Source organism: Engraulis encrasicolus, chromosome 21, assembly GCF_034702125.1.
Source record: "Engraulis encrasicolus isolate BLACKSEA-1 chromosome 21, IST_EnEncr_1.0, whole genome shotgun sequence".
NCBI classification, from domain to species: domain Eukaryota; kingdom Metazoa; phylum Chordata; class Actinopteri; order Clupeiformes; family Engraulidae; genus Engraulis; species Engraulis encrasicolus.
This window is the reverse complement of record NC_085877.1, coordinates 30,972,894-30,982,893: the sequence shown is the minus strand read 5'-3', so window position 1 is coordinate 30,982,893 and position 10,000 is coordinate 30,972,894. Positions and strand designations below refer to the sequence as shown.

The 10,000-nt window shown below is 42.1% G+C and overlaps 1 long non-coding RNA gene across 3 annotated transcripts; it reads right to left on the bottom strand.

The window, feature by feature from the left end:
• Positions 1–2,134: 2,134 nt before the first annotated feature.
• Positions 2,135–5,534, bottom strand: LOC134437823 (uncharacterized). 3 transcript variants are annotated; one of them, XR_010032488.1, is made up of 5 exons: positions 4,971–5,534; positions 4,472–4,559; positions 3,533–3,672; positions 3,036–3,172; positions 2,135–2,911 (listed from the first exon to the last, which is right to left on the bottom strand). It is a non-coding gene; the product is annotated as an uncharacterized LOC134437823 (long non-coding RNA). The 3 variants fall into 3 exon arrangements; XR_010032489.1 differs by having other exon boundaries at positions 3,533–4,559; positions 4,971–5,069; positions 5,340–5,534; XR_010032487.1 differs by having other exon boundaries at positions 3,533–4,559.
• Positions 5,535–10,000: the final 4,466 nt, after the last annotated feature.

Below are 10,000 nucleotides of genomic sequence, written 5' to 3'. Positions count from 1 at the left end.
TAAACTTCATTCAAAGACTGTTAGAAAGATCACAATTATGTATGTAGGACATGTGCCAATTCTTTTTAGTTTTTTTTTTACAACGATAAGATTAAGACCTAGAAACATACAGTCAATCAGAACAGGTGCAGCCAATATAGGGTTCCATCTCAACTGTCACTTTCTCTCAACATTCTATTCTTAACGAGCAGCTGCACTACAGTTCTAGAAGTCTATTGTTCAGCTCTTCAATGCAATCTGATATTGTCTTGCTGGAATGCTTTTGGCAGGCAGCTGCTTGGCCCAATGGTGAAGGTGCTGGATTAGAGATATGGAGGTTGGGAGTTCGAATTCCATGTTGCCCTCTGCCTTAGAGCACCATACTAACTGCCATACAGTCAATCAGAATAGGTGCAGCCAATATAGGGTTCCATCTCAACTGTCACTTTCTCTCAACATTCTTCTTAACAAGCACCTGCAACTACAGATCTAGGAGTCTATTGTTCAGCTCTTCAATGCAATCTGATTTTGTCTTGCTGGAATGTTTATGGCAGCCAGCTGCTTAGCTCAATGGTAATGGTGCTGGATTAGAGACATGGTGTTGGTTGTGAGTTCGAATCCCACTTGGACCCATGTTGATTTTCAAAATTATATCATATGCAGTGTTCCTTAGCCAACTTAAAATACCATGTATGTAATTTAGTATCAATGGCAAAGGTGCTGGATTAGAGATATGGAGGTTGTGAGTTCGAATCCCACTCGGACCCATGTTGATTTTCAAAATTATATCATATGCAGTGTTCCTTAGCCAACTTAAAGGTAGGGTTGGAGATCTTTGAAAAACGGTTCCTGTGAGCTATATTTTTGAAAATACACAGCCCGCCTCTCCCTTCAGCCCTCCCCTCAAAGCCACGCCTTCAAAACACATGAACGCGCATGCAGTCTGTCAAGTGTTCGGATTATCCCGGGAACCCACGAGAGCTCACGAGGCGGGGGGGGGCGGGCTAGAAGCCACGACAAAGCGACTAGCCAAGCTAACTTCCAGCCATGGCACTGTCTCCGGCTACGGTAAGAATGTTCAACATCACAATAAACGCACAGGCCGTCATGGTTGCCATTTCAAGAAATATTGATGACAGTAGATGTATACTAGATTAGTTATTGAACTTGACTTGATACGTGTTACTTAGATATCTCATTCTAACTTCCTAACACTGATGACAGATGCTATACTGTCATCCCTAGACAGTAGTTCTAGCCAGTAGCTACAGTAGGCCTACTGACACATGGATTTATTTTGACAGATGTGTACCGCAGTATACATTTTACTAGTGTATTTATATATACCCGACACCACAATCCGTAGTGTTTTAGGCTATGACTTCAGATTTCACTTGGGTTGTCGCACGCGCAGACACAGGGACAGAGGGAGTAAAGAAAAACAACCGAACTGATCAACGCTAATGAAATTGTTTTGGCTGACGAATATTTTCATATGCTTTAGACCTTCCACGACCACGAGAGCTCCAGCTCTCTGATTTCCTGGCCCATCACAATCATAACGACCTAACAGCCCAGTAGGACCGATGGCCAGAGATGGAGGAGGAGGAAGATAGACGCAGCAGAGGTCGGGGGTATAGGGAGACTCCAACAGAATTGACGCCCTGCTAACTGTAAGGATGTACATTCATCCCTCAATAACATTGTCCTGCTGTATTCCTCCAGATGTGTAAGTATTGTAATGGATGTTATCACAACGGATGTACTCTATATCGCAACACGAGTAGGCTACACGAGTACACCTGTTGTGATAACCATTACAATATTCTACTCCTATGAGTAGTAGTGTGATATTACATGGTTGTAGGTACACAACACCAGTGGTAGTTCAAGTACATCCATAAAAGCCCATCTACTTCATACATCTGTGTAACCCCTGGCACAACACCAGTTTGTAAGAAATTGACTGAAAACGTTGTATGCATATAATTGGCACATCTTTATTTATATACACAATATTGCTTATGTCCATATTGGTCTTATTGTCAATAGAGTTATTTAGTCCCCATCATCAAATAGAAAATGCACTACATAAAATGTATTTATTGCTTTGCAGGCCTTGATTCAATCATTGAATTTGAAGCAGTCCCATCGGTTACTGCAGCGTGCCCTGACCCGTGACCCCAGTTTGATGTTCGACCTGGCACATGACATCTGGTCCTCAGTCACAGCCCAGTAGCACAACCAACCTGGCGCCTCTGCGCAATCTGTAAGGAGATGCCCATGAACATTGAAAGGAAATGCTGTGGTGTTCTCAGTTTTGATAAGACTTTGGGCTGATGTAGGACCAGGTGAGAGAAACGGTCTCTTCAGGCATGCAGCCTACAGACAGTATGGGGCACTTGAACAGGGCTGACGTTGTAATACACAGTACAATACCCAGGATTAGCCAGGGTTACCCTGCTCCACTAGAGCAATATAAAAAGGTTTATACAGAGTACGGTATAAAACACACAAACCGGCAGTGTGCAGACTTTTATTATTTTTCATTATCTGTAGGAGCATTCATCTGTACATCTCACCTTTTTGGTTTGGAACCACGTTTGTCTTGTTACCATTGTTTTTTTCATACATAGAAAATAAATGCAACCTGTCAAATGTTCTTCTGATTGTGGTCTTGTGGAATATATAAATTATGTAACCATGCATTTTCAGTCAGAGAATTAATTAAAAAAAGCCACACAGTCAAATTGTGTCCACCAATATTTACTGTCATTGAAATGTATGGACAATTTAAACAATGTATTACACATGACACTAGATACATTACTTTATACTATATTTACAGTTGTCATTACCACACAAAAACTCTGGGAAGGTGGGTAAGTGCAGCAACTGTGAAGGGCCTAGTTTGAGGTTGGAGGCGTCTGTGCTGTAAAAAGATAAACAGAATTAGAAATCACATATCTGACAGTAGCTCCAGTGACATTTTAAATGTAAGTAACCTGGGTTGTTGGGGCAGGGACACCAAAAATAACTCCTTTATCTGGGCTCACCAGATAAGTGTGAGTGTCTGCGGTCAGCCATCCCTCTTAGGGTAGAAAGTCTTCTGCGCAGGACGGTGCCATGAAGGTTGACGTTCACAGTATGCAGCCTTCATGTCCTGGAACTTTTATTGTGCAATTTTCCATATCTGTAACAAGCAATGTGTTAGACTATATTAGGGCTTCATTACATCAAATTACACAGCAGGGTTTTACAGGGTGTTGGCTACAGTCCCAGGACCTAAGTGGACTTGTGTGCCTTGCTCAAGTGCACTTCAGCTGTGGATGGAGGTGTAGGTAGGGAGAGGTAAGGATGGGATTTCAACCTGCTTCTCTCCGATCTTAGGACCACCTCTCACCATCACGTGATGGCTGGCTGCTACCTCAAATTTCATTCATGGCCCTAGTTATGTTCTGTAATCAGCATTGTTTTGACCTTACACAAATAAATGCATTCTGCACCATGGGGGGCTGTGAAGACCTTTGAGAATATTTGCAGAACTACATACTGAATTGAGCCATCCGCCTTTCTCTTGGTTGGTGTGTTGAGATGGTGACTGCAGTCCAGGCTTCTTGGATTGGAGGAGAAAAGCTGTGGCTTTTACTGGCATAAGTATGTGGTTGTGGAAGGACCCTGTCGGCTGTTGACCTGAGGGAAAAAAAGAGCACAAATTGCATATTAGCACAGAGCCCATGCTTAGACCATAGACAGATAAATCATCTGGCACAATCTGCATGCAACCAACAGAACCTAGAAAGAGAAAGATTAGCAGCAATACACAAAGGGGACAAGTATACAAAAACATGCAAAGTGTTCTGATAAGGTGCATGGAGGTAGTCTGTGTTGATTCCAGCAACCTCAAAGACTGAAAAGTGTCCCAGTGTGTTGAATTGAAAACTTGGTGCGTGCGCGCGCACACATAGGAATATCATAATTTAGTGCAGTGTTTCTCAACAGGGGTGCCGGGGCACCCTGGGGTGCCGTAGGGCCCCCTCAGGGGTGCCGCGGAAACGTGGCTGATAAATAAATTATATAACATAAAACATATTTGTCAAAATTGATAAGTTAATGTTAGTCAGTGGAATCTTTGATCTGCCATTTACCCACAATAAAGTAAATATTGGTCACCCCAGCTGCAACTTTGAACGTAGGTCGTGCTACTAGGTTGTGTCTCCAAATGTGTTACATTCTAAGCTTGTGTGGTATCGGATGTGATGCTATATGGCTACTTGGTTTGGGGTGCCTTGAAATTTTCCATGAATTGAAAGGGTGCCGCGCCTAAAAAAAGGTTGAGAAACACTGATTTAGTGTATCAATTACAACTACAGGATCTGTTCACTTTTGTCAGATAGAACCATTGTTTTTCAAAGGCAGATCATTCCAAAAAGGATAGTAGTATCTGCAACTGGACGAAATTACACCCACAAACATGAATAAAATAAACTACCAGTGTGCGGTGATTCATTCTTCATTTACTTGGCAGCCTTGATATGTTGTGAAACAGGAGCAAGGAACAGCTATGGAAAACACCACACCTTGGAATGGACAAAGCAGAACATTTCAATATAACCAGGGTAAAACAAATAATGTACCGGCATCTCCATGTGATCATTCAGTGTAGCCATCACAATAAAGATCTGCCGTGTAGCCGTCATGGTCATTAGGTGGTATTTATCAAATGCAAAACTACCGTCTTCTCAAATACGACATCAGCGAGTTAACAACATTACACCCACAATCATGTAAACATTTGAAAACCCAAGGCAATCTATTTTGCAATGCTGGAGCGGCGAACAGGTTGCGCTTGTGCTTCTACTATTACCAGAGTCATACAACAGAGACGTACCAAAGCAAAACATGCAAACGATATATTTTTGTAAACCACTAGAAAGACATGGGCTTTGCTGGTCAAAGTAATGTGTGCGTAAACATGGTAGGTTACTTACTACGGGGTGGATCCGTATTTAGCAACTGAACGCGGATGGAGAATTCGAAGGGGTGCTTCCGTCCTCCTCCCAGCTGGTTTGTCTGGCTCGTTCGCACAACTAGCAGCAAAACACACAAGAGTAACCGTCTGAGTTACACATAGCAATTCTGAAAACGTGTTCATGTGCACAGAATAAATGCCACAGGGGGGGAAAACACAAAAAATAAAGCGATTGAGGTAGCAGCTATGTTAAGCAAGGTAGCAGCTAGATATGTTGGAGCTTGAGCTAATCCTCTGACCCCTCTCAATGGATACTTGCTTAAAAAAAGACACCACTGTGTCCTAAACCAATTCACAAAATATTATACAGACAAATATATTATCTCACCTCTCGATTAGAAATATGGTCACCAAAGCGTATTTGAAGCCGCTGCCGTAGCCGACATCTGTGTCCAAGAGTGTCAGGTCCCATTTCAAATTTTCAGCCCGTGTTGGAGTCTGGTCTTGCGAGTCCGATGATAATCCAAGGGAGTATGTTATCCTGACATGGTTAGTCTAATATCTAGTGTTCCAAAAGCCAAAGTTCTTCTTCTTCTTCTTCTTCTTAATGCTGTTTATTGGCGGTTGGCAAGCAACTGATTGGTGTGCATTACCGCCACCTTCTGAAATGGAGTGTGGGTCTGGAATGCTAAACTACTCTATCAAAGGAAAGAGACAAAAGAAAAGGAAAGAAAAAAGACAAGGAAAAGAAAAGAAAAGGAAAAGGAAAAGAAAAACAAACAAACAAAAAAAAACAACACAACAACTCAACAACTCAAAAACAAAACAAGTTAGACTATATTCTCCATAGGAGACCTGTTTCCCTTAGGAAATGAAACAAGTGCTGAAAGCATGGCTCTCCAGTTTGCCTTTGTAGAATTTCATTCAGCTTTAGAGGTACTTTATGCTTGTCTCCCTCAAGGCTTCTGCTCAGCTCCAGTCTGGCCCATTGATATTTCGCACATTCCTCTATGACATGCTCAGGGGTTTCCAGGGTGTTACACTCACTGCATTTTCCATCCACATGCTTCTTCATTAAAAACAAAGTGCTCAAAGTTCTTCCTGTAGCTCTGCAAAAGCCACCAAAGTTTCCAAGTAGCCCAGCCTGCTGCTAACTCTCGTTACCTTGCTACTAGCCGAGTGATGATAAGCCTTGTCGCGTGTGCATGAATGATGGGGGCGGGGTCGGTCAAGTTCACGAGTCGGTGAACGCGCAGGGAGGAGGGGTGAGTGCTGGCGGTTGATGGACGTGTCAGAAACCAATAGAAGTGATGATGAGTATTACTTCTATTGGTTGCCGTTTTCTTCTGACTACGCCCACTACACAGGACCAAAAGATTTCGTTTTTTTTCCAAACACTCTATTTCAGTGGGTGCTATGGCGTCATGAGGTTTTCAGATGATATGGCAAAATATGTGCCAGAAAAACATCTCCTATCCCACCTTTAAAATACCATGTATGTCATTAAGTATATCCCCAAAACGCGGAGCTACAACACTTTCAAACTGGCTGAATCCAAGATGGCTGAATCAAAGAGGTTGGATATTTAATAAAGAGGACTCGAAACACGCCCACTCAATGCAAAAGCGAGTGCTCAAAATAGGGTCTCCTAAGGGGGCGTTGTCCCTCCTTCTTCTTCTCTTTTCGTGGTATTTGCACACGACGGGCGCTACCGCCATCTACAGCGCTAAGGGGACTTCATTGATTCTCAACCTCAGGACTCCGAAGGTCTCCTAACCGAAGGTCTCCTAAAGGGGCGTTCACCCGACATAAAGTGGATACCGGAAAAGAAACAAAATGACGCTTCTTGTTAGATCTACTTTCTTTGGCTGAATTGTTTGGCCCATAACTTCTGACTGGGTGGATGGATTTTTCCAACATTTCTTTTAGCTTTGATTTCTCAATAGTTGTTTGTTTTTAATTTAGGGATAGAGATATAAAAAATAAAACTGCTCATCTCTGCCCCAAAAGGCAAGCCCGCTTCCAGCATTTTCTGTGAGAATGCGATCTAGTTTTTACTGTGACCTTTATGTATTTAATTTGGTAGAATTTCTTGAATATCAAGTAGGCTATTGTAATGAGAGAAGGTTAGGTGCATGCATTGGGAATAGACACAACACTAACACGGTCACACCACACGGGGGCGCCGCCTGACTTGTGGGTCCTTGGGCCTACATAAAGGGTCAGGGGTCAGAGGCAGAGAGAATCACTTGGGGCACAGACCAGGTGAACAGGTGAGCGGAGCAGGCACCTGCTACTCGCACGCTGGAGCCAGTTGGGCCAGTGTTGGAGTTAGCCTGCGTTCACGGATTGTCTACTTGCATGCTTGGACTATGACTTGGCGTGGACGGGTTTTGATGTACTGAACCTTTTGGGATTTTATACTCTACGTGGGGTTTTCCCCACATCGTTGAACTAACTCTGTCGGAGAGCAAGCTTGGAGGGAGCTCTGGCCTGAGCTCGCCGTCCATGGAGGACGCTGCTTGGGTTGGTCCTGGGAACGCAGGTAAGCGGCGCTCCTGACACTCCAACCAAACATTAGCATCTTACACGCCAACTAACACGTTTTTGCACACACTAGCGTTAGGATTTCAGGCAGGGGTCGGCAGCTACTTTACACTATGCTTGAATAGTAATATCCTCCAGTAGTGATGGGCAAAATGGATTCATTAGTTATAATCTAGTGCCACATGTTCCAAATGACCTTGTTTTACCTGTCAATTCAACCAGGTGATTGGCTGGTTGAGTGATCACCTGGTTGGATTGGACAGGTAAAACAGTGTCATTTGGAATAGAGTAGAGTAGAGTAGAGTAGAGTAGAGTAGAGTAGAGTAGAGTAGAGCATCATTTATTAATCCCGAGGGGAAAATAAGGCGTCCAGTAGGCCTATGCACAATACATACATATAGAAAAAACACAGACATTACTTACATTATTGCAGATATATTAACCATCCAGCGCACGCTTAACCAAAGTCAGATCTCACACACATACGCACACACAATCCATTGAAAAATATGTGGCACTGAATTGTATGTATCCAGGCATCCTCCACATCCTCACAGGACATTGTGAATCCACTGTGTTGACTGTTTAAAGTATTTATGGGTAACTGTGTTTATGTTTACGTCACTTGCCTTCTCTTGTAATATTCAGTCAATTAGAAGAAATATTTTACACACACAGCACAGAGAAGACGTTAGCTAAGTGAAATGGGTGATTTGCTGTGAAGTCACAACTAACATAATTATGTACAAGTCAGCACTTCTGAAACAGTACACTGCTTTATCAAATGTAATAAAAAAAAAAAACGTTCTGGTTCTTCAAATGGTCGCACAAGTCATCTACAATAAATGTCCCACTCTCACACAAAGACAATACTTTTGCTCCCTCTTCTAAAACAGACTCTCTCTCTCTCTCTCTCTCTCTCTCACCTCACACACACACATACACACACACACACACACACACACACACACACACACACACACACACACACACACACACACACACACACACACACACACACACACACACACACACACACACACACACACTTTTTATTAAGGCAATAAAAGACTTTGCAATAAAAGCCCACTCATTGCATCACACCAACAGTGGCCTCAGTGACAGAAATAAACAGACTTTTATTTTTATTTTTCATAGCCAAAGCTCCAAGTCTCACCACCTGGCAACCACACAGACCACAGGGGGGAGGGGCTTAGACATGGAATAGAACTAAGAACTGTGTTTTCTGATTGGTCGAAAGAAATGACAGTGACGTTTAAATAAGACTAGTCAAGGATCAAAGTGGGATCAGAAAATGTATGTGCACGTCCAAAAAAGACATTTTGACTAAAAGTGAAACTAACACCGGAATAATAACCAGTTTTTCCGGCGTTTTGGATTTCTTCTTAACAGTAAAGGTATGGCTAATCTTTCAATCATTTCCGATGGTATGTAAAGGCAATATGAAGATTCTAATTGGCCCCATTATGAAATCCCTGTAGACATTGGACAAAACAACTTGCAAGTCCCTTAAATTATTTATCTGTGCTGATTCCACTGGTGATTTTACAAATTACTTGAAGATATGCCTGATCAGCTTTACTAATTGACTGAAACAAATGTGTGGTAAGGCAAGGCAAGGCAAGGAAGATCTTTTTAGTAGAATTTAGTAGAATTTTTAGTCCATCTGCTATTACGTGCATTCAAAGATATGTTAAGGTACAATCAAGTTCAATTTCAAAAAAAGGGTTTAATCAGTTGGTTTTCTAAACATTTGCGTGCTCATGAAATGTTTTATTTAGTTTAGTTTATTGGATTATTTGACAGGGGCCATGCACAGGATCGTTCCAGTACCAAAGTTAGCTATAAAGTTAATTTAAATCTGTGCTCCCTGGGCAGGAACCTACATGTGTTATGTACATTAATACATAATTAAAAATAATTATGATTTGTTAGAGGATATCAGAGCAGGTAGAAGATATCAAAACTGCTGAGGTATCCTCACTGAGGCAGTTCTTTTGCAAAGAGATTTGGGTTAGTGTTAGAACAGAAAGAACAGTTCTGGGTTTCACAATTTAAAAAAAAATATTTCTCTTCTTGTTCACACCTATGTCACCAGTGCACCCATTAAAAAAACTTACCAAAGGTTCATATGACTTGGGGTTACTCACAATTTGTACTATGATTATATTGATCTTGACCTCACAGACTTTCCATTTGCATTTGACAGTACGGCAACCACAGGGAGTGTGTATCTTTGATCTGATTGGACGATGAGGGCTGCCCTGCTGCTGCTCTGTCTACTGGCCCTGGGCCTTGCACTTCCTGTATGTACTTAATGGCATTTACATATTTATTTTAATTTATTTTAATCATTTTTTTGGGTTTTTAAGCCTGTATTCAATTTGAGTATGACAGGAAGTGAGTGAGGAGAGAGAGATTAGGGAGGAGCGGAAACGACCTTGGGCCGGAATGGAAGCCGCTTTCTCCTGGCGTAACAGT